The 26644-nt window shown below is 36.6% G+C and overlaps 4 non-coding genes across 4 annotated transcripts; 2 read left to right on the top strand and 2 right to left on the bottom strand.

Moving 5' to 3' along the window:
* Positions 1-9653: 9653 nt before the first annotated feature.
* Positions 9654-9725, bottom strand: TRNAR-UCU (transfer RNA arginine (anticodon UCU)). Its single transcript has one exon. It is a non-coding gene; the product is annotated as a tRNA-Arg (tRNA).
* Positions 9726-18345: 8620 nt separating this feature from the next.
* On the top strand, positions 18346-18432 carry TRNAS-GGA (transfer RNA serine (anticodon GGA)). The gene has a single exon. It is a non-coding gene; the product is annotated as a tRNA-Ser (tRNA).
* Positions 18433-19651: 1219 nt separating this feature from the next.
* TRNAT-UGU (transfer RNA threonine (anticodon UGU)) lies at positions 19652-19724 on the bottom strand. The gene has a single exon. It is a non-coding gene; the product is annotated as a tRNA-Thr (tRNA).
* Positions 19725-21391: 1667 nt separating this feature from the next.
* Positions 21392-21464, top strand: TRNAF-GAA (transfer RNA phenylalanine (anticodon GAA)). Its single transcript has one exon. It is a non-coding gene; the product is annotated as a tRNA-Phe (tRNA).
* Positions 21465-26644: the final 5180 nt, after the last annotated feature.

Genomic DNA, 26644 nt, shown 5'->3' with positions numbered 1-26644 from the left:
ATATTCTATATAGTGTGAATATTCCCTCAAAAAGCTTGATTCTAGTGCAAAATGATCAATATGTAAAATCCGAACAAGTAATTGCGGAGATTCGTGCCGGAACGTCCACTTTACATTTTAAAGAAAGGGTACAAAAGCATATTTATTCTGAATCAGACGGCGAAATGCACTGGAGTACTGATGTTTACCATGCGCCCGAATATCAATATGGTAATCTTCGCCGATTACCAAAAACAAGCCATTTATGGATATTGTCAGTAAGTATGTGCAGATCCAGTATAGCGTCTTTTTCACTCCACAAGGATCAAGATCAAATGAATACTTATGGTAAAAAAGATAGGGAAATTCTTGATTATTCAACGTCGGATCGAATCATGTCCAATGGCCATTGGAATTTTATCTATCCTTCTATTTTTCAAGATAATTCAGATTTGTTGGCGAAAAAGCGAAGAAATAGGTTCGTCATTCCATTACAATATCATCAAGAACAAGAGAAAGAACTAATATCCTGTTTTGGGATTTCGATTGAAATCCCCCTTATGGGTGTTTTACGTAGAAATACTATTTTTGCTTATTTTGACGATCCCCGATACAGAAAAGATAAAAAGGGTTCAGGAATTGTTAAATTTAGATATAGGACCCTAGAAGAAGAATATAGGACTCGAGCGGAAGACTCAGAAGAGGAATATGAGACCCTAGAAGACGAATACAGGACCCGAGAGGACGAATATGAATATGAAACCCTAGAAGAATCTAAATATGGAATCCTAGAAGACGAATACGAATATGAAACCCTAGAAGACGAATATGGGAGCCCAGAAAACGAATATGGGAACCCAGAGAACGAATATAGGACTTTAGAGAAAGACTCAGAAGAGGAATATGGGAGCCCAGAGAGCAAATATAGGACCCATGAGGACGAATATGGAACTCTAGAGGAAGACTCAGAAGACGAATATGGCAGCCCCGGGGAAAGCGCAGAGGAAAAATATGGTACTTTAGAGGAAGACTCAGAAGAAGATTCAGAGGACGAATACGAGAGCCCAGAGGAAGATTCCATCTTAAAAAAAGAGGGTTTGATTGAGCATCGAGGAACAAAAGAATTTAGTCTAAAATACCAAAAAGAAGTAGATCGGTTTTTTTTCATTCTTCAAGAACTTCATATCTTGCCGAGATCTTCATCCCTAAAGATACTTGACAATAGTATTATTGGAGTGAATACACAACTCACAAAAAATACAAGAAGTCGACTAGGCGGACTGGTCCGAGTGAAGAGAAAAAAAAGCCATACGGAACTCAAAATATTTTCCGGAGATATTCATTTTCCTGAAGAGGCGGATAAGATATTAGGTGGCTGTTTGATACCGCCAGAAAGACAAAAAAAAGATTCTAAGGAATCAAAAAAAAGGAAAAATTGGGTCTATGTTCAACGGAAAAAAATTCTCAAGAGCAAGGAAAAGTATTTTGTTTCCGTTCGCCCTACAGTGGCATATGAAATGGACGAAGGAAGAAATTTAGCAACACTTTTCCCGCAGGATCTCTTGCAAGAAGAAAATAATCTCCAAATTCGACTTGTCAATTTTATTTCTCATGAAAATAGCAAGTTAACTCAAAGAATTTATCACACAAATAGTCAATTTGTTAGAACTTGCTTAGTAGTGAATTGGGAACAAGAAGAAAAAGAAAAGGCTGGTGCTTCCCTTGTTGAGGTAAGAGCAAATGATCTTATTCGCGATTTCCTAAGAATTGAGTTAGTCAAGTCCACTATTTCGTATACACGAAAAAGGTATGGTAGGACAAGTGCAGGACCGATTCCCCATAATAGGTTAGATCGCGCCAATATCAATTCTTTTTATTCCAAGGCGAAGATTGAATCACTTAGCCAACATCCAGAAGCTATTGGCACTTTGTTGAATCGAAATAAAGAATACCACTCTTTGATGATTTTGTCGGCATCCAACTGTTCTCGAATTGGTTTATTCAAGAATTCAAAACATCCCAATGCGATAAAAGAATGGAATCCTAGAATTCCTATTCGAGAAATTTTTGGGCCCTTAGGCGCTATTGTAGCTAGTATATCGCATTTTTCTTCATCTTACTATTTACTAACGCATAATAAAATCCTGTTAAAAAAATATTTGTTCGTTGACAATTTAAAACAAACCTTCCAAGTACTTCAAGAACTTAAATACTCTTTAATAGATGAAAATAAAAGGATTTCTAATTTCGATAGTAACATAATGTTGGATCCATTCCTTTTGAATTGTCACTTTGTCCATCATGATTCTTGGGAAGAGACATTGGCAATAATTCACCTTGGACAATTTATTTGTGAAAATGTATGTCTATTTAAATCGCACATAAAAAAATCCGGTCAAATTTTCATTGTAAATATGAATTCCTTTGTTATAAGAGCAGCTAAACCTTATTTGGCCACTACAGGAGCAACTGTTAATGGTCATTATGGAGAAATCCTTTACAAGGGAGATAGGTTAGTTACGTTTATATATGAAAAATCGAGATCTAGTGACATAACGCAAGGTCTTCCAAAAGTGGAACAAATCTTTGAAGCGCGTTCAATTGATTCATTATCCCCGAATCTCGAAAGGAGAATTGAGGATTGGAATGAGCGTATACCAAGAATTCTTGGGGTCCCTTGGGGATTCTTGATTGGAGCTGAGCTAACCATAGCCCAAAGTCGTATCTCTTTGGTTAATAAAATCCAAAAGGTTTATCGATCCCAAGGGGTACAGATCCATAATAGACATATAGAGATTATTATACGCCAAGTAACATCAAAAGTGCGGGTTTCCGAAGATGGAATGTCTAATGTTTTTTCGCCTGGGGAATTAATCGGACTATTGCGAGCGGAACGAGCAGGACGAGCTTTGGATGAATCGATCTATTATCGGGCAATCTTATTGGGAATAACAAGGGCTTCCCTGAATACCCAAAGTTTCATATCTGAAGCAAGTTTTCAAGAAACTGCTCGAGTTTTAGCAAAAGCTGCCCTACGAGGTCGCATTGATTGGTTGAAAGGCTTGAAAGAAAACGTAGTTCTGGGGGGGATTATACCTGTTGGTACCGGATTCCAAAAATTTGTGCATCGTTCCCCACAAGACAAGAACCTTTATTTCGAAATAAAAAAAAAAAATCTATTCGCGTCGGAAATGAGAGATTTTTTGTTTCTCCATACAGAATTAGTTTCTTCAGATTCTGACGTAACAAACAATTTTTATGAGACATAAGAACCCCCATAAAAATATTTTTTACTTTACTAGACTTTTGAACTTAGAACACTAACAGGTCAAATTTTAGATTTTTAAGATTTTTATTTTAATAAGTAAAACAAGTCAGTTAATTCATTAAGGTGGTTATGTTTATACCATGTATCAATGGCCAACTCTTATCTTAGTACAAGGTTCTCTCGGAACAATTATTATTTATTTCAAGCTATTTCGGATCTTTCTTAATCTTCAAAAAGAACTAAATTCCGTAATGGAATGGTAGGATTAAAAAAAAGGAAGTGTGGAAAAAATGACAAGAAGATATTGGAACATTAATTTGAAAGAGATGATAGAAGCAGGAGTTCATTTTGGTCATGGTATTAAGAAATGGAATCCTAAAATGGCCCCTTACATTTCGGCAAAGCGTAAAGGTACTCATATTATAAATCTCGCTAGAACGGCTCGTTTTTTATCAGAAGCTTGTGATTTAGTTTTTGATGCAGCAAGTCAGGGAAAAAGTTTCTTAATTGTTGGTACCAAAAAAAGAGCAACAGATTTAGTAGCATCAGCTGCAATAAGGGCTCGTTGTCATTATGTTAATAAAAAGTGGTTCAGTGGTATGTTAACGAATTGGTCGATTACGAAAACTAGACTTTCTCAATTTAGAGACTTAAGAGCAGAAGAAAAAATGGGAAAATTCCACCATCTCCCAAAAAGAGATGTGGCAATCTTGAAGAGAAAATTATCTACTTTGCAAAGGTATCTCGGCGGGATCAAATATATGACGAGATTGCCAGACATTGTGATCGTCCTTGATCAGCAAAAAGAGTATATAGCTCTTCGGGAATGTGCCATTTTGGGGATTCCTACTATTTCTTTAGTCGATACAAATTGTGACCCGGATCTCGCGAATATATCGATTCCAGCCAACGATGACACTATGACTTCAATTCGATTGATTCTTAACAAATTAGTATTTTCAATTTGTGAGGGCCGTTCTCTCTATATAAGAAATCGTTGATTAAGAATATATAGTGAATTCTTGGGCAACTGCGTAAATTTATGGAATCACTTACTTTACTATATCTTTTTTTTTGCATAGAATTTTTTTTGCATAGAAAAAAGAAGGGGAATATTGATATATATTAGAGGGTATTGATATATATTATGATCTGATGTGCTTTCTTGGTATCCTAAATATAAGATTAATACTTCAAGTTGCTGAGTTGAGAAAGAGATGGTTGAATCAAAAGAATTCCTTTTTTGAAGTTCAATTTTTATCAGAGGACAATATGAATATTATACCTTGTTCCATTAAAACACTCAAGGGGTTATACGATATATCGGGTGTAGAAGTAGGCCAACACTTCTATTGGCAAATAGGAGGTTTCCAAATTCATGCCCAAGTACTCATCACTTCTTGGGTCGTAATTACTATCTTGCTAGGTTCAGTTGTCATAGCTGTTCGGAATCCACAAACCATCCCGACCGACGGTCAGAATTTTTTTGAATATGTCCTTGAGTTTATTCGAGACTTGAGCAAAACTCAGATTGGAGAAGAATATGGTCCCTGGGTTCCCTTTATTGGAACTATGTTCCTTTTTATTTTTGTTTCGAATTGGTCGGGTGCTCTTTTACCTTGGAAAATTATAGAGTTACCCCATGGGGAATTAGCAGCGCCCACGAATGATATAAATACTACTGTTGCTTTAGCTTTACTCACGTCAGCGGCATATTTTTATGCTGGTCTTAGCAAAAAAGGATTGAGCTATTTCGAGAAATATATTAAACCAACTCCAATCCTTTTACCAATTAACATCCTAGAAGATTTCACAAAACCATTATCGCTTAGCTTTCGACTTTTCGGGAATATATTGGCGGATGAATTAGTCGTTGTTGTTCTTGTTTCTTTAGTCCCCTTAGTAATCCCTATACCGGTCATGTTTCTTGGATTATTTACAAGCGGTATTCAAGCTCTTATTTTTGCAACATTAGCCGCAGCCTATATAGGTGAATCCATGGAGGGTCATCATTGAATTGACTCTTTTTGGAAATAGTATTTTTTTTTTTTGCAGCTTAGCTCAATTCATGCATGGTTCCAGATAATCTGCTTGGTTGCAAAAAAATAGTTAGAAATGCGTATGAATATATAGCCTAGAGTTGTAGGAGAGAGAATAGAATAGACTATATTATGGAATTTTCAAAGTATATATGCATTAAGGAGGGTGGAGTCAGGCTAGATCTATACTATAATATCCTTAATGTCTATAAGTGGAGTCCTCTTTTATGCAGGTTTCCACTTTAAGCAATGATTTTAGAATCCGATTCAATAGAAAATGAGAAAATATGCAAACAAAATAGAAGAAACAAATGTATATATATAGGATATTATATTATATATTCCTAGGTTAGATTCATTATCTAATCCGATATATGGATATGGAATTCCCTTCTATGTAGTTCGGACAATTCACATTATCATTTCAATTTGATTTCAATTTGTACTTTTTAGTTACTTTACTTCTCCCCAATAGAGCTTAGAAGTAAGAATTTATTGGTTGATTGTATCCTTAACCATTTCTTTTTTTTGACACGAGGAACTACTCACCATGAATCCACTAATTGCTGCTGCTTCTGTTATTGCTGCTGGATTGGCCGTAGGGCTTGCTTCTATTGGACCTGGAGTTGGTCAAGGTACTGCTGCAGGACAAGCTGTAGAAGGTATTGCGAGACAGCCAGAAGCAGAAGGTAAAATACGAGGTACTTTATTGCTTAGTCTAGCTTTTATGGAAGCTTTAACAATTTATGGACTAGTTGTGGCACTAGCGCTTTTATTTGCGAACCCTTTTGTTTAATCTTAAAAAAAAAATTCTTTCGATTTCGATTAGATACTTTTTTCTTTTTTTAGTAAATTGGTATTTGCTTCCACAATTCCAATTATATCAATACTTTATTTAATTTACTCCTATTTATTACTCCTGGAATTATCTATTTATCGGGACAGATAATACCCCATTCTAGGAAGGGCTGAGTTGAGTATTATTAATTTAGAAGATATGCTCACCTTCTTATTTCCCGTCCTTAGTTTAGGAAAGTGGAAAGTTTTTTCCTTTTATTTTAGGAATTTTGGGAACAGAACATTTCAACAAAGGAAGTCTTTCACCGGTCAAACAAGACGTAAGACTTAATCTAAAAGAAATTACTAGATTGAATCTATTTGCATTAAAAAAACCGATCAAAAAAGGGCGAGCGAAGTAAGTGATCGAAAAACTTTGTTCTTTGTTCGTCCTATCTATAAGAGGAGAGCATATGAAAAATGTAACCCATTCTTTCGTTTTTTTAGCTCACTGGCCATCCGCTGGCAGTTTCGGGCTTAATACCGATATTTTAGCAACAAATCTAATAAATCTAACTGTAGTGGTTGGTGTTTTGATTTTTTTTGGAAAGGGAGTGTGTGCGAGTTGTCTATTTCAAGAATAGATTGGATCTATCCGGCTGCACTTTATAATATTTTTTAGTATTTTTCGGATAAATAAGAAAAGGGTGCACGATCTCGACGAATTACTTCTGAATAAATTCAGAAATCATATGGAAGAACCATAGCATTTCGCGACTCATTGGTAAATCAACTTTGATTCTCTATAAACCAAGAATGTGAGACCATTAACACGGTTAAAGCTAAACTGCTTGAAGTCCAGGCAAAAAGAGGTACTCTTTCTACAACTATATTAGTATTAGTACCAATTTAAACGGGAAATAGCTAATGTAAAATTTATCTGATATAGAACACTCATATCGATAAAATGGTTTGAACTATTTACTAGAAAAAAAAGGGGGCACCCTGCCCTTTTTTAACCAATGCCGAATCGACGACCTATGTATAAAAAAGAGAAATTTTTTGGATTTGAAGAAAAAAAAAATAAAAAAGAATTCTATTAATTTTCATTTTCCATTTATTTAGTTAGTTTTTCTTAATGAAATTGAAATTATTAACTAGAGGGCAAATAAAAATAAAGAAACAACTTTGCTGACCATGATATATTTTTATCTAGGCGGAAGAGTCCTCTTAATATTTATCTAGTCTTATATAGGTTTCGGTATATTGAAATATAAACATAAAAAAGAAGATAGAGGATAGGCTCATTACTTAAAAAAAAGATATGGAAATAGCTATAGAAAAAAAAAAAGGAGCGTGAGAGCCAAATGAATCGAAAGATTCATGTTTGGTTCGGGAAGAGATCATAAAAGTTGTAAACTTACAAAATAATCTACTTTCATTAAAAGATTTATTAGATAATCGAAAACAGAGGATCTTGAGTACTATTCGAAATTCAGAAGAATTGCGTAGAGGGACCATTGAGCAACTCGAAAAAGCTCGGATTCGATTACAGAAAGTCGAACTAGAAGCGGATGAGTATCGAATGAATGGATACTCTGAGATAGAACGAGAAAAAGCAAATTTGATTAATGCTACTTCTATTAGTTTGGAACAATTGGAAAAGTCTAAAAACGAAACCCTTTATTTTGAAAAACAAAGGGCAATGAATCAGGTCCGACAGCGGGTTTTCCAACAGGCCGTACAAGGAGCTCTAGGAACTCTGAATAGTTGTTTGAATACCGAGTTACATTTCCGTACGATTCGTGCTAATATTGGCATTCTCGGGTCCCTGGAATGGAAGAAATAATTAAATTAATTAGGCCTTGAACTTCTACTTTCGTTTAGAATTTAGGCATTATTTTTCCCCTTGCTTCCGAAAAAAGAGTCAAGAAACACTAATGGCAACCCTTCGAGTCGACGAAATTCATAAAATTCTCCGCGAACGTATTGAACAATATAATAGGAAAGTAGGGATTGAGAATATAGGTCGCGTAGTTCAAGTGGGGGATGGGATTGCTCGTATTATAGGTCTTGGTGAAATAATGTCAGGTGAATTAGTCGAATTTGCAGAAGGTACTAGGGGTATTGCTCTGAATTTGGAATCCAAAAATGTTGGGATTGTATTAATGGGCGATGGGTTGATGATACAAGAGGGAAGTTTTGTAAAAGCAACAGGAAGAATTGCTCAGATACCCGTGAGTGAGGCTTACTTGGGTCGTGTTGTAAATGCTCTGGCTAAACCTATTGATGGGAAAGGCGAAATTATAGCTTCCGAATCTCGCTTAATTGAATCTCCTGCTCCAAGTATAATTTCCAGGCGTTCCGTATACGAACCTCTTCAAACAGGGCTTATTGCTATCGATTCGATGATCCCTATAGGGCGCGGTCAGCGAGAGTTAATTATTGGGGACAGACAGACTGGCAAAACAGCAGTAGCCACAGATACAATTCTCAATCAAAAAGGGCAAGGTGTAATATGTGTTTATGTAGCTATCGGTCAAAGAGCATCCTCCGTAGCTCAAGTAGTAACTACTTTCCATGAGGAGGGGGCCATGGAATACACTATTGTAGTAGCTGAAATGGCGGATTCACCTGCTACATTACAATACCTCGCTCCTTATACGGGAGCAGCCCTGGCTGAGTATTTTATGTACCGCGAACGGCATACTTTAATAATTTATGATGATCTCTCCAAACAGGCACAAGCTTATCGCCAAATGTCCCTTCTATTAAGAAGACCTCCCGGACGTGAGGCTTATCCAGGGGATGTTTTTTATTTGCATTCACGCCTTTTAGAAAGAGCCGCTAAATTAAATTCTCTTTTAGGCGAAGGAAGTATGACCGCTTTACCAATAGTTGAGACTCAATCTGGAGACGTTTCCGCCTATATTCCTACTAATGTAATCTCCATTACAGATGGACAAATATTCTTATCTGCGGATCTATTCAATGCCGGAATTCGACCCGCTATTAATGTGGGTATTTCTGTTTCCAGAGTAGGATCCGCGGCTCAAATTAAAGCCATGAAACAAGTAGCTGGCAAATCAAAATTGGAACTAGCGCAATTCGCAGAGTTACAAGCCTTTGCACAATTCGCCTCTGCTCTCGATAAAACAAGTCAGAATCAATTGGCAAGGGGTCGACGATTAAGGGAATTGCTTAAACAATCCCAGGCAAATCCTCTCCCAGTGGAAGAGCAGATAGCTACTATTTATACCGGAACAAGAGGATATCTTGATTCGTTAGAAATTGAACAGGTAAATAAATTTCTGGATGAGTTACGTAAACATCTAAAAGATACTAAACCTCAATTCCAAGAAATTATATCTTCTAGCAAGACATTCACCGAGCAAGCGGAAATCCTTTTGAAGGAAGCTATTCAGGAACAGCTGGAACGGTTTTCTCTTCAGTAACAAATAAATTTTGCATGTCTACTCTTGTTAGTAGAATAGGAATCGTTGAGAAAGCTTTTTCATTTGAATCATGCAAAAAAGTTTTCTTTGTTTTTAGTTTAGTATAGTTATTTAAAGAATAGATAGAAATAAGATTGCGTCCAATAGGATTTGAACCTATACCAAAGGTTTAGAAGACCTCTGTCCTATCCATTAGACAATGGACGCTTTTCTTTCATATTTTATTCTTTCTTTTATTTTTTTGCTTCTTCCGAGAAAAAACTGTTAGACCAAAACTCTTTTAGGAAATCAAAAAATCCAGATACAAATGCATGATGTATATATTATATCATGCATATATCATAAAGAAGGAGTATGGAGGCGGTAGTGGGAATCGAACCCGCAACCCCAAGGTTATGAGCCTTATGAGCTACCAAACTGCTCTATACTCTTAAACTAAAGAGGGGTAACTAGTGGATAAAAGAGGGTTGGATACGCCCCTCTACCAATATCTATACAAATAGAATAGTCCATTTATACAGAATGGTAAAGAGGGCTCCTCTATGATTATCAATTCCAGAAATCCATACAAATACGAAAGGGTATTTTATCCTTACCAACTGGATCTTGTTGCACCCGGTAACAAACATTCATAAACCATTTCTCGAAGTACGTGTCCGGATAGCCCAAAATGTCGATAGTTAGCTCTAGGTCTTCCGGTCAAAAAACAACGTCGATGAAGGCGTGTAGGTGCACTATTACGCGGTAGGGATTGCAATTTTTCTCGCATTTTCGTTTTTTCACTCAAACTCAAGGGAGAAACTTTGCTTCTTATCTTTTTTTTTAAAGATTGACGAATCAAATGATATTTCTGTTCTAATTTCTGCCGCTTCTTCTCCCTCTGAATCAAACTTTTTTTTGCCATAATGTGTCGTTGCTATTATTACCAAGTATACGGTTCTAATCCTAGATGGAAAAATAAATAGAAAAAGAAATCTAAAAAGGCAGATCCTCCCTCTCTATCAAGAGTAATGAACTAGGTGCTGATACAGTACAAAAAAACAAACTAAATTAACCAAACTTGCCTGATGTTGAGGCAATCAAGAAAGCTGCATAAGTGAATATATAACCCACGGAAAAGTGAGCTAATCCAACCAATCTTGCTTGCACAATGGAAAGAGCCACGGGCTTATCTCTCCAGCGAATTAAATTAGCTAAAGGTGTGCGTTCATGAGCCCATGCTAAAGTCTCAATTAATTCCTGCCAATACCCCCGCCAGGAAATTAAGAACATAAATCCAGTAGCCCAAACAAGATGTCCAAATAAGAACATCCACGCCCATACCGATAAACTATTCATCCCAAAAGGATTATATCCATTGATAAGTTGTGAAGAGTTTAACCATAGGTAATCTCTTAACCATCCCATCAAATAAGTGGAGGATTCATTAAATTGTGAAACGTTGCCCTGCCATAATGTGATATGTTTCCAATGCCAATAAAAAGTAACCCACCCAATGGTATTTAACATCCAGAAAACTGCCAAATAAAATGCGTCCCAAGCAGAAATATCACAAGTACCGCCGCGCCCTGGGCCGTCACAAGGAAAACTATATCCAAAATCCTTTTTATCTGGCATTAATTTGGAACCGCGTGCATCTAAAGCGCCCTTTACTAAAATCAATGTAGTTGTATGCAAACCTAGAGCAATAGCATGATGAACCAAGAAATCCCCAGGTCCTATTGTTAAGAAAAGCGAATTACTATTCTCATTAACAGCATTCAACCATCCGGGCAACCATAGGCTTCGACCCGCATTGAAAGCGGGGCCATTCGTTGAAGATAAGAGTATATCGAACCCATATGTCGTCTTGCCATGAGCAGATTGTATCCATTGGGCAAATATAGGTTCGATCAAGATTTGCTTTTCTGGAGTACCAAAAGCAAGCATGACGTCGTTATGAACATAAAGGCCCAAGGTATGGAATCCTAGAAAGAGGCTAGCCCAACTTAAATGAGATATGATAGCTTCTTTATGGTCTAACATTCTTGCCAATACATTATCCTCATTCTGTTCCGGATTGTAATCCCTAATGAAAAAAATAGCTCCATGAGCAAAAGCCCCTGTCATGATGAACCCTGCAATATATTGGTGATGAGTATATAAAGCAGCTTGAGTAGTAAAGTCTTGTGCTATGAATGCATAAGGAGGTAAAGAGTACATATGTTGAGCTACTAAGGAAGTAATAACCCCTAAAGAAGCTAGAGCAAGACCTAACTGAAAATGAATCGAATTGTTGATTGTGTCATAAAGGCCCTTATGCCCACGCCCTAATCGACCCCCCGGAGGAGTATGCGCTTCTAAAAGATCTTTAATACTGTGCCCAATTCCGAAGTTAGTTCGATACATGTGACCGGCAATGAGAAAAATAAATGCAATAGCTAAATGATGGTGAGCCATATCGGTCAGCCACAAACTTTGTGTTTGTGGATGGAATCCCCCAAGAAGAGTTAGAATGGCAGTTCCCGCTCCTTGAGCGGTACCAAATAAATGATTACTCGAATCAGGGTTTTGGGCATAAAGATTCCATTGACCCGTCAAAAGGGGTCCCAACCCCTGGGGATAGGGTAATACATCTAAGAAATTATTCCATCGAACGTACTCCCCCCTGGATGCGGGAATAGCAACATGAACTAAATGTCCTGTCCAAGCCAAAGAACTTACCCCGAAAAGTCCTGACAAATGATGATTGAGACGAGATTCCGCGTTTTTGAACCACGAAAGGCTTGGTTTCCATTTGGGTTGTAGATGTAACCAACCCGCTATTAAGGACAGCGTAGAAAGAAATAATAGAAAAAGAGCTCCAGTATAAAGATCCTCATTGGTGCGTAATCCTATTGTATACCACCACTGATAAACTCCAGAATAAGCAATATTCACTGGACCAGCAGCACCTCCTCGAGTAAAGGCTTCCACAGCGGGTTGACCAAAATGAGGATCCCAAATCGCATGAGCAATAGGTCTTACGTGTAAAGGATCCTGTATCCATGATTCAAAATTTCCTTGCCAAGCTACATGAAACAGATTTCCGGACGTCCATAGAAAGATTATTGCTAATTGCCCAAAGTGAGAAGCAAAAATGTTCTGATAAAGACGTTCTTCAGTAATATCATCATGACTTTCGAAATCATGTGCGGTAGCAATACCAAACCAAATACGACGAGTAGTGGGGTCCTGAGCTAAGCCTTGGCTAAACCTGGGAAATCTTAATTCCATAATGCCTTTCAAATCCTCCTAGCCACTATCCTACTGCAATAATTCTCGCTAAGAAGAATGCCCATGTCGTGGCAATTCCACCCAGAAGGTAATGGGTTACTCCTACAGCGCGTCCTTGTATAATGCTCAAGGCTCTAGGCTGAGTAGCAGGAGCAACTTTTAATTTGTTATGAGCCCAAACGATAGATTCAATGAGTTCTTGCCAATAACCACGGCCGCTGAATAAAAACATTAAACTGAAGGCCCAGACAAAATGAGCACCTAAGAAAAAAAGACCATATGCAGATAATGAAGAACCATAAGACTGAATGACTTGCGATGCCTGTGCCCACAAGAAATCTCGAAGCCACCCATTAATCGTAATGGAACTCTGTGCAAAGTTTCCCCCTGTAATATGAGTTACCACCCCTTGATCACTTATAGTACCCCAAACATCCGACTGCATTTTCCAACTGAAATGGAAAATGACTACCGAAATTGCATTGTACATCCAGAATAAACCTAAGAAAACATGATCCCAGGCGGATACTTGACATGTTCCCCCTCGGCCAGGCCCATCGCAAGGAAAGCGAAAACCTAGATTTGCTTTATCGGGTATCAAACGGGAACTCCGAGCAAATAAAACACCTTTCAAAAGTATTAATACAGTCACATGTATGGTAAATGCATGAATGTGATGGACTAAAAAATCTGCGGTTCCTAATGGAATAGGTAACAAAGCCACTTTGCCACCTACTGCTACTAACTCGCCGCCTCCCCACGTTAAGCTAGTACTTGTTGTTGCACCAGGAGCTGTTACGCCAGGCGCAGTAGCATGGATATTTTGTACCCATTGAGCAAAGATAGGTTGTAATTGTATGGCAGTATCCGAAAACATATCTTGTGGACGGCCTAAAGCACTCATGGTATCATTATGAATGTACAAGCCAAAACTGTGAAAACCTAGAAATATACATACCCAGTTAAGGTGGGATATGATTGCATCGCGGTGTCTAAGGACGCGATCTAATAGATCGTTGTATCGAGTAGTTGGATCATAGTCTCTTACCATAAAAATTGCTGCATGTGCAGCAGCACCGACTATTAGAAATCCGCCAATCCACATGTGGCTGTGTGAACAAGGAAAGTTGTGTACCATAGTCAGTAGCTAGGTATGGATAGGGAGGCATAGAATACATATGATGAGCTACAACAATGGTTGTAGAGCCTAGCATAGCTAGGTTAAGAGATAATTGAGCATGCCATGACGTTGTTAAGATTTCATAAAGACCCTTATGGCCTTGTCCTGTAAATGGGCCCTTGTGAGCCTCCAAAATATCTTTAAGTCCATGGCCAATACCCCAATTGGTCCTATACATATGACCTGCGATTAGGAAAAGAATAGCAATAGCTAAATGATGGTGCGCAATATCGGTCAGCCAGAGACCACCGGTTACTGGATCTAGTCCTCCGCGAAAAGTCAGAAATTCTGCGTATTTGGACCAATTTAAAGTGAAAAAAGGGGTTGCTCCTTCGGCAAAACTAGGATAAAGTTGAGCCAAAAGGTCCCGATTCAAGATAAATTCATGAGGAAGTGGTATCTCTTTAGGATCCACCCCAGCGTCAAGAAATTGGTTAATTGGTAAAGATACATGAATTTGGTGCCCCGCCCAAGAAAGAGACCCAAGTCCTAATAATCCCGCTAAGTGGTGATTCAACATGGATTCTACATCTTGGAACCAGGCCAATTTGGGAGCGGCTTTGTGATAATGGAACCAACCAGCAAAAAGCATTAACGCTGCAAAAATCAATGCACCAATTGCAGTACAATAGAGTTGTAATTCACTAGTTATTCCAGATGCTCGCCAAAGCTGAAAAAAACCAGAGGTTATTTGGATTCCTCGGAAACCCCCGCCTACATCACCATTCAATATTTCTTGCCCTACTATAGGCCAAACTACCTGAGCACTGGGTCCAATGTGAGTAGGATCACTTAGCCATGCTTCATAATTGGAAAAACGGGCGCCATGAAAGTACATGCCACTCAACCAAAGAAAGATAATGGAAAGTTGCCCGAAATGAGCACTAAAGACTTTTCGAGAAATCTCCTCCAAATCACCAGTATGACTATCGAAATCGTGAGCATCAGCATGTAGGTTCCAGATCCAAGTGGTAGTATCAGGGCCCTTAGCTAGTGTTCTTGAGAAATGGCCGGGTCTGGCCCATTCCTCAAAAGATGTTTTTACAGGATCCCTATCCACAACAATTTTTACTTCTGGTTCCGGCGAACGAATAATCATTAAGTCCTCCTCTTTCCGGACAAGACATACAAAGAGACCCGCCAACTGTCTTTTTAGTGAATCTTTGAAAGATATATATTTTGAAAGATAGATTTTGAAAGATAGATTTTGAAAGATAGATATTGTGATTAGTTCTTTTCTTTACTATCTACCATCCTTCTATTTTTTTTTTAGTTATTCACTGGAGCAATTATATATTGAAGTCAATCCGAGGCAAGTGTTCGGGTCTATTATGACATAAAGATTAGGTGCCTAACGGACATTGTTTATCTTGAAAAACAAATATTTCTCGACGTAAGAAAAAAATCTTTTTTATTTTTAATTTAAGAAACTAGTGTATTTTTTTTGAGGGCATAAGCTCCTATCTATATCTACTTTCCTTGAGCATAATATAGGGTTTTTTATTTGATTCTAAATTCCAAGATAACTCATTAGAATTATTAATAAGATGGTCCTAATATATTAGCAATATTTAGATTGCCCCCTCTTTTTATTCACTTTATTACTTCTATTCTAGACCCTATCCCTATGGTTTATTCTTATGAAATATCATATAAAATAGAAGGTATAAGAAATGGATATAATGAAATTCTTGATTCGATCTTACGACCTAATTTATTTGATTAATGGATCAACAACCAAACCACCCATTTTATGAAAAAGAAGGAGCATGGTCTTATTCAAATTCAAAGCGCTTCGTAATCTTCAACCAGTTCTGTGCTTCAATATAATTTCCCGGAGTAAGCGCTATAGCTTGTTTCCAATATTCAGCAGCTTGATCAAACCAAGCTTCCGCAATTTCCGAATCACCCTGTAGAATGGCCTGTTCTCCTCGGTCGGAATAGGAAGTTCCTTCCCTTAGAACCGTACTTGAGAGTTTCCTACCTCATACGGCTCAGAAATTGCTATCTGAATTTCCCCTATCTTAACTGAATTCGATTTATCAAAAATCGATCCAATTTGTTCTTGGGTTAAGCAGAAGAAATTAATTACCTAAGTTTCAAACCCTAATTTTTATCAATAATCAGTTTGATCTTTTTTCCCACCTTCAGAAGAATGAAGCATAGATAGATATAGAGCCTTCGTTCAAATTTTCTGAGAGGTAACTATCCCGGTTTCATATATGAAATCTCTATAGAATCCTTGAAAAAGACTTTTTTCCATAAGAAAGAAAAAAGAACTTACTATCTTTGGGATCTGATACTACACCGCTGCTTAATCCCTTAGTGGATCGGCTCTATTACATAAGCGGATTCCTAAATTTTGCCCCATATCATGGGATAAGTAAGCAGTTTTTTTTAGTTGTATCGACCCAGTCGCTCACTAATTGATCTTTACGGTGCTTTCTCTATCAATTTGAGAAACTTTATCCATAGAGTAGTAGTATAGGCCATACTTTCTTCGTTTTTTGATTCTCGTGAAGTGTCCTTCCTTCCTACAGCTGATAGGGAAAAATCGTTGTTTTTACGATCCCTATGTAGAAAGCCCTTTTTTTCTAGTATTTACTAGAAAATTTGATCCTCTCTTTTTTTTTTTTCTTTCTATAGTGGAGATAGTCGCACGTAATGACAGATCACGGCCATATTATTAAAAGCTTGCGGTAAGAAGGGGTTTCGTTCTAGTGCCCGGAAATAATATTCCAAAGCCTTTGTATGCTCTCCATTGCTTGTGTGTATAAGGCCTATGTTATAGAGTATATAACTTCGATCATAGGGATCGATTTCTAGTCGCGTAGCTTCATAATAATTTTGCAAAGCTTCCGCATAATTTCCTTCGGATTGAGCCAACATCCGTTACGGTCGTTCATTCTATTCAAAAAATCTCCGTTCCAAAACCGTACATGAGGTTTTCATCTCATACGGCTCCTCCCTTCTGTACATAATAGTACTAAGCGAAATAATCTATAGAATCAAAATAGAATTAGTCCCGTCTCATTATGAACCGAAAGGGGCTGGTATTTTTCCAAGAAATCTCTAGCCAACCTTCCCACAAGAGGTTTTTCTTAACACCAATGAATTCTATTAATGCTAGAGGAAAACGATAGCTCCAATAATTTCTTTGTTCTCAACGCCTCCTATTTAGAGGAATTAGCTACTTCAACGATCTTTGATGGTTATAGGGGTATCCAAAGTACAAACCTGATGGTTGTTTGTTATCCCAACCATTCTTCCCAGCCCTGATACCGATCAGGAAAGGGGTAATTTCTAACAAAGTTTTTCTCTTGTTGATTCCTATTTCTAGGTGTAGTGCTTTTCTCCCCTATGCTGCCTACGGATACTAATAGAGTAGGATTGGCCTGTAATCCATACCATACCATATCCTGTAGGTGTAACCTTTCGCTCAATACTCAAATCTACAATTGAAGTATCTGAAGCCGCATCAATCGAGGATACACGACGGAAGGAATTGTTAGTTCGCCTCACCTTCCCGAAGCGTGGGTTTGTTTGCTTTACAAATTTGGTTCTCTCTATGCCAACCCCCCTCTCTTTTTCGTAAGACTGAGGTATAGGTAGGGCTAAAAAAAAGCAAAAAAAAGAGTCAAATCGCACCATCTCTATAATAAGTAAATGCCTTTTTTTCTCCTGAGGTTGTCGGAATTATTCGCAATAAAATATTGGCTACAATTGAGGAGGTCTTATCAATGAAATTTCCATTTCCACGGGATCTAGGCATAATTCCCAACCCATTCTATATAGAATTGTTTTCATTCCTTCACAAAATAACATAAAAACAAACACATTCGATTCTTATAATTATAAATAGATTGATCCATATGCTCTACTCTAAATCCATATGCTTTAAATGGATAAGAGAGATATGGATTTTCCGCTCAGCTCAAATTGTATCCTTTTCCTTCTGCTTGGACACGAAGAGATATGAAATATTTGACTAAGACTGGATTTCATTCCACTTTCCTATTTCTGAACAACAACTTATGTTATCAACTATTTCGTGTTTTCAAAGTTATTAATTGTCTCATACCCTATTTTTGATTTCGATAGTATGGTGTAGCGTATCTTATGCAAACGGAATTCTAAGGTTTCTTTATTTTATTATGCAATAAGAAGAATTCTTCCATTTTCTTTTTCTTTAGTTGCGGGAAAACCCAAATTAAAACTTTTATTTTATAGCGAGCGCAATTTCTAGTAAAAAATCCTGTATCCTTCCACTTAGATCAAAAGGAATTTTTCCAATAGAACTATGGAACCCCCGAGTGGTTGCGGTTGTACCTGTACTGCAGGAATAAGAAAACTCGCTATTCACTCAGTTTATTTTCCATAATAAGTTATGTAGGAGAGATGGCCGAGCGGTTCAAGGCGTAGCATTGGAACTGCTATGTAGACTTTTGTTTACCGAGGGTTCGAATCCCTCTCTTTCCGTTTTTCTTAATTCATCAACGTTAAGGATCACAATGTATCAAATCAAATAACAATTTTTTCCAGCAATAATATAATATCTTATATTATCTTATTTTGATTTAATAGAAATTAGAAATTCTCTATAGCAAATTACTGTGGTATGTAAAATACACATAGAGGAAAAAAGAAAAAAGGATCCTAATCCTAGGGTTAATCAATTTTAGCTAGTTGATGGGAAAATACAAATTAATGGTAATGGTCTTAGGGCGATTTAGTTCGGGGAAAGGGGAAGGGGAAGAAAATTCTATGAACCTTTCCTTTTTTCGTTAAGTTCAAGTCTGACGAGAGTAATATTCTACAACTAACAACTCATTTATTTTGAGACCGACCCACTTCCTATCTAGGATTTTATTTACTAGTCCTTTATATTCCAACGTGTCAATCGCCAAATGCTTTGGCAATTTCCCCGGGTCCGATGAAGCAATATAATTTTGAACCAGACCTTTTGATCTTTGGTTATCTTTCGTAGTAATAATATCTCGGGGTTTGCAACGAAAACTTGGTATATTGACTATACGACCATTAACTAAAATATGTCTATGGTTGACTAATTGGCGGGCCCCAGGAATGGTTGAAGCCATACCCAATCGAAAAAGGATATTATCCAAACGCATTTCAAGTAATTGTAGTAAAACCTGGCCTGTTGACCTTTTTGCTTTTCCAGCGATATGTACATATCTAAGTAATTGTCGTTCTGTCAGACCATAATGAAAACGCAATTTCTGTTTTTCTTGAAGACGAATACGATATTGCTCCTTTTTCCCAGAATTGAATTTTTTTTTAAGATTACTTCCGGATTTAGGTGTTTTTCTAGTGAGTCCTGGTAAAGCTCCCAGACGGCGTATTTTTTTTAAACGAGGTCCTCGATAACGGGACATGAAGACTCCTTTTTTTATTTTATTGAAATTTCATTTTACACAATTAATTTCATTGTATTTACATTACAGAATACATCGAAATTAAAACTGAATTAAACTACAGGATAAACAGAGTAAAATCAACTAAAGTACCCCAAAAAATGGAATTTCATCAAAATCTTTTTTTTTTGTATATATATTATTTATTTTATTGTTTTGTATCTAGCAAAATTGTAAGGTAAAAAACATAAAAGATCCTGGATTCTCCATTTAATTCGGAAAAAAAGAGATTCTTGTTCGTAGAACATCGATAGAGAAAAAAAAGCCGACTATCGGATTTGAACCGATGACCCTCGCATTACAAATGCGATGCTCTAACCTCTGAGCTAAGTGGGCTTACATAACGGAAATAGTGTAACAAATAGAAATAGGTATAGTATAGGAAATCCGTAAAATCTCAGATATTAGTTATTAATCTTAGCTATTAACTAGTTCTAAATTTGAAGTTATACTTATAAAAATAAAAAAATACTAAAACTTCTTAAAGATAAAGTTAGCTTGATATGCTTAACTATAGGATATTAAAAAATAAAATTATAGAATTTATTGGTATTTTCATTCGATCATTATAGACTTTATTATTTGTTAATAATTTGAGGATTAATATTTCACTAAGGGGAACATAGAGTCAGAGTAAATAAAATTGCTAATTCTGATTAGAAAAAAAGAATAAATATCAAGCGTTATAGTATAATTTTGAATACTATAAAAAAGTAAGACGGGAGGTGGGGGAGATAAAAACTTTTGGATATATTGATTCGGATTGAATTGCAAATACATCAAGGATAGAATCAATTCAATTCTGAATTGCAATAAGCAAGCGAGGTCTCTCAAATAGAGTCGAACTGAACTGCTAGACTACGTTGAGTGATGAACTCAATGATTCAAAAAAAAAACTAAGAGATGGATGAAATTACACAAGGAATCCTGGTCTCAAAGAAGAGGGAAATGGGGATATGGCGAAATCGGTAGACGCTACGGACTTGATTGTATTGAGCCTTGGTATGGAAACCTGCTAAGTGGTAACTTCCAAATTCAGAGAAACCCTGGAATTAAAAAAGGGCAATCCTGAGCCAAATCCGTGTTTTGAGAAAACAAGGGGTTCTCGAACTAGAATACAAAGGAAAAGGATAGGTGCAGAGACTCAATGGAAGCTGTTCTAACGAATCGAGTTAATTACGTTGTGTTGTTAGTGGAATTCCTTCTAGTTCTAAATTAGAGAAAGAGGGGTTTTATACCTTATACATTTAATAAACACGTATAGATACTGACATAGCAAACGATTAATCACAGAACTCATATTATATTCTAATTATAATATAGGTTCTTTATCTTTTTTAAAAATGAAATTAGAAATGATAATGATTATGAAATAAAAAACTCATATCATAATTTTTTTTTTTCATTATTGTGAATCCACTCCAATCGAATATTGAATAATCAAATTCTTCAATTAAAATTCAAAGTTTTCGAGATCTTTAAAAAAGTGGATTAATCGGACGAGGACAAAGAGAGAGTCCCATTCTACATGTCAATACTGACAACAATGAAATTTCTAGTAAAAGGAAAATCCGTCGACTTTATAAGTTGTGAGGGTTCAAGTCCCTCTATCCCCAAATCCTCTTTTATTCCCTAACTATACTATATTATTATTATTTATCCTCTTTTTTTTTTTCTTTTTATCAATGCACTTTTTTTTCTTTTTATCAATGCAATGGGTTTAAGATTCATTAGCTTTCTCATTCTACTCTTTCACAAAGGAATGCGAAGAGAACTCAATGGATCTTATCCTATTCATTGAATAGATTTCTTTTTTATTAGAGTATCGGCAAGAAATCTTGGTTATTCACTCTATTTTTAAGTTTTATTTAAGTAAACCATGCACAATGCATAGGACTACCCCCCCCATTTTCAAATTTAAAATTTGAAATACTTTAATTAATTTTTAGTCCTTTTAATTGACATAGATACAAATACTCTACTAGGATGATGCACAAGAAAAGGTCAGGATAGCTCAGTTGGTAGAGCAGAGGACTGAAAATCCTCGTGTCACCAGTTCAAATCTGGTTCCTGGCAGAGAAAAAAAAAAAAAAGATCCACCGAATAGGTATTGATCCAAATACCTCGAGATGGATTGTGATACATATTCATTAATAATATTTATTCATCTAAGTGGATAAATCTATAATATAAATATAGAGGCACTTCTTTTTCTTTTTAAAGAAGTTTTAAAATATATCTTTTCTTTATGATAAAGAAGGGGGTGAGATTCCCCTTTATTTTTTTGCGTTTCTTAATTTTGTATTCCGCTATTCCGACGAATATTTTTTTAGTCTTGCTTATCTTTATCTTATCTTATTTTCCTAGTTGTGCTAAGTAATGTGCGCGGTACAAAGTTCCTGGTAGAGAACTTCTTTGAGTCATCCTATTTTTCTGTTCATATGAAGGAAATTAATATGCGATTTTCAAAATAGGGGAATCCAAATGAAACCCTTTTTTTGCTCAGTCTATCTGGAATGCTTTTGTATAATTAGGAATTAATTATAAATAGGTATTCCGTTTCATCTAGGAAAAGAACCTAAAAATATTCCTTGACTTGAATAAAATCTGGAGTTGTGTTGTATAAGTGAGCATGAATTTCTTATCATTCAATGAGCATCTTGTATTTCATAAAAATTGGGGGTTATATAATCCTTACGTAAGGGCCAGCCTATCCAACTTTCAGGCATTAGGATACGTTTAAGGCGCGGATGATTATCATAAGAGATTCCCACCATATCATAAGATTCGCGTTCTTGAAAATCGGCACTTCTCCAAATCCAGAAGACAGACGGAATTCTAGGATTATCCTTTTGGGCAAAGACTTTTATGCAGACTTCTTCTGGATTATCTATACCATATTGTATTCTCGTAAGATGATACACGCTAGCTAAAGATCCACCGGGTGCTACATCATAAGCACATTGGGAGCGTAAATAATTGTAACCATATACATATAAAATGACAGCAATGGAATCCCAATCCCCTGCTTTTATTTGTAAAGTCTCTATTCCTCGGTGATCAAAGCCCAAAGATCTATGAACCACCTCATGTTTGACTAGCCAATTAGATAACCAACCCTGCTGCATTGTCTTCATCTCTCCCTCTTTGTATAAATATTTCACATTTCGGATGCAAGTTTGAAAGATTGCCCTGCTTTTTATTTTTCTACACAAAAGAGCCCCTCTCCTAATTCACTAATTTGTAGGAAGGTACTGAACTTTTGGATTTGAAAAAAGTTTCAGAAGATATATCTAATGTAGATGGTGATTGATAGAGCAATTCTTGCTCATAAGTTCCTGTATGAGTACTGCGCCTAACATAAAGCTTGTGACTGGTAGTAAAACATCTATTTTTATTTTGAGATAGAGTTTGATCCTCAACTATTTCTCGCGATATCTTCTTACGAAGTTTTGTTAGGGCATCTATAACTGCCTCCGGTTTAGGTGGGCAGCCCGGCAAGTAGACATCCACAGGAATTAACTTATCAACTCCCCGAACAGTACTATAGGAATCCGTACTGAACATTCCCCCTGTAATAGTACAGGCTCCCATAGCAATGACGTATTTTGGTTCAGGCATTTGCTCGTATAATCTCACTAAAGAGGGAGCCATTTTCATTGTTACCGTACCGGCTGTTAAAATTAGGTCTGCTTGCCTAGGACTTGATCTTGGTACCAATCCATAACGATCAAAGTCGAATCGTGAGCCTATTAATGAAGCAAATTCAATGAAACAACAACTGGTACCGTATAGAAGGGGCCATAAACTGGAGAGTCTTGACCAATTCGAAAGATCATTTGGTGTAGTTGAAATAACAGAATTGGAACTTGTTTGGTCAAGTAAGGGAAACTCAATCAAATTCATAACTGTCTCAATAGAATCTTTTCCTTCTTTTTTTTTGTCTAAATATTCAGTTAAGACCATTCCAAGGCTCCTTTTCGCCATGCATAAACTAAACCAACAACTAAGATAAGCACGAAAATCAAAGCTTCGATAAAAACGGATACACCCAATACGTCGAAACTCATTGCCCAAGGGTATAGAAAGACGGTTTCCACATCAAAAACAACAAAAACGAGCGCAAACATATAATAGCGTATTCGGAATTGTACCCAAGCCCCTCCCATGGGTTCTATACCCGATTCATAACTAGAAAGCTTCTCTGGTCCTTCACTAACCGGGGCTAAAAGTCCTGAAATCGAAAATGCCAAAATAGGAATAAGGCTTGCTATTATTAGAAATGTCCAAAAAATATCATATTCGTGAAGCAGAAACATAATGTACTCCCATTAATGTGGAATAGGCGGAACTTAAATTAGTCAATTCAATTCAGCATTGTCAATTTATCCAGAACTTCTCTCTTTTCCTCGGTGAAACAAGAATCTTTTTTGTTCAAACAAAAGCGCTTAGTTTAAGTTTAGCCTTTGTTTCCTCTGTGCTGCATCTTCTTTAAAGATTCATCCAATGGAATCCCAACTCCCTTTCTTTTGGATTTCCATTCTATTTAGATATGGTGTATGTAGATCTAATTCTTATATAAAGAAAACTTTCTCGTTTCACTTTGTCTCGCTTTCTCTAGAATCTCTAGAAAAAAGAATAGCTCTATCCTTTATTTAATATTTAATAATAAAATAATAAGAGACTATTAAATAAAAATGAGAATACTACTAAATTAGAACCTAATTAAGATAGTAGGACTAATCTATGCAGTATAATTAATGAGAAGTAATACTATAAAATAAAAATAAAGAACTCTATTTCAGAACTATGAGACAGAATATTCTGTTTTCTTATTTACTCTTTACTTTATTTTTTCTATTTAAAGTTGATCAATTTACATAATGTATCTATAAACAAAGTAATAAATATACTTAAAACAAAGTAGGAATTCGCAAAATGGATAAAATCATTGCAGTTATTATAGGGAAGTCTAGAGATATCCTATTTGAAGGAGGACGGGATTCAAATCAGGGAAAGGATCCTTTCTTCTATTGATTTGATAGAAATTCGTTTTTCTTTTCCTGTCTGTATGATTTTGATTTTCGATGAATGAGCCTTTGGTAATGCTTTTATCTCTATTCTATGTCGCAGGCGCCTATCCAGTCTATAAACAAATACTAATGAGAAAATGAAAACTATACTAAACTAAAGAAAACATAGGATAGAGATCCTAAAATCTAAAAAAGGGCATATTAGGGCTATACGGATTCGAACCGTAGACCTTCTCGGTAAAACAGATCAAACGGATTATTATCGAAATGATTTGAACTGTTTCAAAGACCCAACATGCATTTTTTTGCATTGGGCTCTTTCATAAACTGATTTAAAGATCAGTTAGTCCACCATAGTTTTTCTTTACGGAAAGATAATGAGATGGCTCCCTGTGCTCTGATTGATTTTTTGTATTATGATCTATCTAGGAGCAATACCAAAGTGTTTCAAAGGAGGATTACCTTGACTTAGGTCTGCCTCCGGTCTAAATTAAATCAACCTAAGTGAAATGGAGTCTCTATCGTTCCACTGCAAGAGTTAACTATGAGACTTCATACACCTTAAAGTTCATAGAACGAAAAGAAGTTTTTTGGAGGCCCTTATCCTCATTACGCCTAGCATTTAGTGGGCTGGATATTTACCTTATCAACTAGCAAATCCATAAGGGTTCTATTTGATTAGGCACCTGAATTGGCACCTGAATCGGACTGAACCGACTGTTTGTCAGGCTACTGTTCTCCTATTCTCTCGAATCTATGAAGTAAGACATTGATTTTGCAATAAGATCGATTATGTTCATTGCATAATAAGCTCCTTTGAAAAGCATTGGCGCACGTGTAAACGAGTTGCTCTACCGAACTGAGCTATAGCCCTTATCAGAGATATCTTAACATATAGATAATTTCTTGTCAAGATGAATATTTTCTAATGCCAGAGGATACCCCTTTGATCTGTATCTGTTTAGTATTTAGTTTAGTATTTAGTATATAACAGACCAATAACAGAGCGGTATTGCTTAGAAAAGGGATTCAATATATAATCGATCGAAGTAATGGGTCTTCCTTTGTGGTGATAAATTGCCTACTTAACTCAGTGGTTAGAGTATTGCTTTCATACGGCGGGAGTCATTGGTTCAAATCCAATAGTAGGTAAGTAGGTAGAAAAATTACTAGATAGCATTGGACTTACTTCGCTTCGCTATCTAATAACTTTTTCTACCCCTCTTCCCTTTTTCTTTGTATCAACTATAAACCACTGGATTGTCTTCAATTGGATGGGGGAATCCAATTGACAGCCTCGATTCGTATCCTAGCTCGTCTGAGAGCGAGCTTCGCTTCAACCAAATCTTTCGTACCCTCAGCTTTACTCAAGTTAGCTTCGGCTATTTCAAGTGCCTTTTGAGCTTCTTCCGGATCAATATCACTACCCAGTTCCGCATCATTTCCTAAAATGATGATCTCATTATTAACTATTCTCGCAAAACCGCTCCACAGAATCGCTGTTAACCATTGGTCGTTGAGGAGGCGTATTCTCAAAGGACCCATATCTACTGCTGTGTTAATGGGGGCGTGGTTTGGTAATACGCCAATTTGGCCACTATTAGTGGATAAAATGATTTCTTTCACTTCACAATCCCAAATAATTCGCTTAGGAGTCAGTACATAAAGATTTAATTTCATTTCTTCGATTTGTTCTCCTCTTCTAAGGTTATAGCTTTCGTGCTAGCTTCATCGATGTTACCCACCAAATAAAAAGCCTGTTCAGGTAGGCCGTCTAATTCTCCGGAAAGGATTAGTTGAAATCCCCTAATAGTTTCCGCAAGAGCAACATACTTTCCTGGAGAACCAGTAAAAACTTCTGCCACAAAGAACGGTTGTGATAAGAAACGCTCAATTTTTCTTGCTCTTGCTACAGTTAAACGATCCTCTTCCGATAATTCATCCAAGCCAAGAATTGCGATAATGTCCTGAAGTTCTTTGTAACGTTGTAAAGTTTCCTTAACTCTTTGCGCAGTTTCATAATGTTCGTTGCCAACGATCCGAGGCTGTAACATAGTCGAGGTTGAATCTAAAGGATCTACTGCTGGATAAATACCCTTGGAAGCTAATCCTCTGGAAAGTACGGTAGTAGCATCCAAATGTGCAAATGTTGTGGCAGGGGCAGGGTCGGTCAAATCGTCTGCAGGTACATAAACTGCTTGAATCGAAGTTATAGATCCCTTT

The sequence above is a fragment of the Triticum urartu genome, unplaced genomic scaffold (genome assembly GCF_056163025.1).
Source record: "Triticum urartu cultivar PI428250 unplaced genomic scaffold, HENAU_Tu73 scaffold2, whole genome shotgun sequence".
NCBI classification, from domain to species: domain Eukaryota; kingdom Viridiplantae; phylum Streptophyta; class Magnoliopsida; order Poales; family Poaceae; genus Triticum; species Triticum urartu.
Note: the sequence above shows the minus strand (reverse complement) of the source record. Positions and strands in the feature narration are given on the sequence as shown.